The sequence below is a fragment of the Hipposideros armiger genome, unplaced genomic scaffold (assembly GCF_001890085.2).
Source record: "Hipposideros armiger isolate ML-2016 unplaced genomic scaffold, ASM189008v1 scaffold_277, whole genome shotgun sequence".
Classification (NCBI taxonomy): Eukaryota; Metazoa; Chordata; class Mammalia; order Chiroptera; family Hipposideridae; genus Hipposideros; species Hipposideros armiger.
Genome location: NW_017731627.1, coordinates 2,109,756 through 2,111,330, shown reverse-complemented (window position 1 = coordinate 2,111,330; position 1,575 = coordinate 2,109,756). Strand labels below are relative to the sequence as shown.

The following is a 1,575-nucleotide window of genomic DNA, read 5'->3' as shown; positions in this document are numbered from 1 at the left end:
AAATTAAAACCATATGCTAGATTTTTCTTTACCATTGTTTTAAAGGCAAACAAAAAGTATGATGCATTCACTAGAGGGAAAAAGTTATGGAAATTGGGTGAAGTTCAGTCAATCAAAACCACTTTACATTCATGATATTTATGCCAGATGAGGAATGACATCATCTAACCCAAGCTACCACTGTCCCCCACATTTCGACTATAGCTGTAGCCTTTTTTATGTTTTAATTCAGCTGAACTCAATATTGATATAGTCTCTGAGTCTCAATTTCTTCATCTATTAAATGGGTACAATAACTCTTCCAATCTCATGAGAATGTGTGAGGATTAAATAAGCATACAGGTATAGTAGCATTAATTTGTTGCCTGGCACACAAAAAGTGCTGTATAAATGTTACCTATTATTACCTGAATAAATGTTCAGTCTCCATGAGTCCAGTGCTGGAATGGCATCGCATATAAGAAACAAGTCTAATTTCAAAAAACAAACAAACAAAAAACAAAACAAAAATGTAAGTAAAAAGTAATTTAAATCTTAACATATTGAGACTCTCAAAGAAAACAAAAAGATCCATTTCAAAATCCACAGCAGCTTCTAAATATCTTCCTTCCCAGCTCCTTTTGCTCAAAATGTTTCTGCTAACTCTACACCTGCCCTGAACCCTCTATATCCACCCCCACTCTCAATTCACAATAAAACACTGCTCATTTGGCTCTTTCTTCTTTACAGATCCCTTTTCTTATAAGCAGTTCTCAGTCTACTTCCTAATATAAATTAATCATCTAGTCTTACTCCTTGAAATTTTACAGCTGTTTTTTACCCATTATCCTTTTACACAAGTCTAGAAACTGAGCTAGCAGATCTAGATTCTCTTTTGGTAGGTAAGAAGCAAAAGTAAGTGCGGCCAGAGACAGAATTTTCTTCTGTGAGTAGAAATAATTATTACAAACACGTAGTTTAATATCTCCTCACCCCAACTGCAATATTTATTATTATTATCGCTATTACAGGACTGAGGGCTGGCTATTGAATCCTCTTTAGAAACCCTGAGTGCTGAGTACCAACCCCCACTGGAACCCTTAAATATGCCACAGCTAGTTTGTGTTCTTGGAAATTCACAAAATACCTAAGCCCCACTGTGTTCTATGCTGAAGTGGAGTATCCTTAACTCACCATTTTGTTTTACCTCTCTATCCTATGAATGATATCACATCACCAAAGTCAGCTTTCCAATGTTTTACAAAAATTTCTATGAGAAAGCTCTTCTAGTTTCTTTATAGCCCCTGCACCTTAAGGCATTAGTGAAGTGTGGTAGTTTGGTTAGGGTTGGGAGGCATGGCCAGAGAATACTGCTCTTCCCCTTTTCACTACCAATCCTGGTCCTCCAACGCTGCCTGCGCGGAGAATTTTTTTCTACAGGAAATGCCTTGTTTTCTGCTATGAAAAGAAATTACTAGTTGCCTTTCCCCACAGGCCCTCGAGCCATGCCCAGATGTTGTCTGAGTTTTAAGTGGGCATAGTGGGTTCATGCACGCTGGAAGCCTTGCCACACCAAGAGCTCACTCCCCAACTGTG

General features: G+C 38.0%; 1 protein-coding gene across 15 annotated transcripts in view; it reads right to left on the bottom strand.

Annotated features, from left to right (window-relative positions):
• R3HDM2 (R3H domain containing 2) overlaps positions 1–1,575 on the bottom strand; it is a 144,600-nt gene that overhangs the window by 99,722 nt on the left and 43,303 nt on the right. For 14 of the 15 annotated variants that reach the window (XM_019657593.1, XM_019657591.1, XM_019657594.1 and 11 more), the window contains one exon: positions 408–470. The exons of the other annotated variant lie outside the window; for it this stretch is intronic. The gene's annotated coding sequence lies outside the window, so the exon portion shown is untranslated. Of the gene's footprint in view, positions 1–407; positions 471–1,575 lie in introns of those variants that run through there. 15 annotated transcript variants of the gene reach the window in all.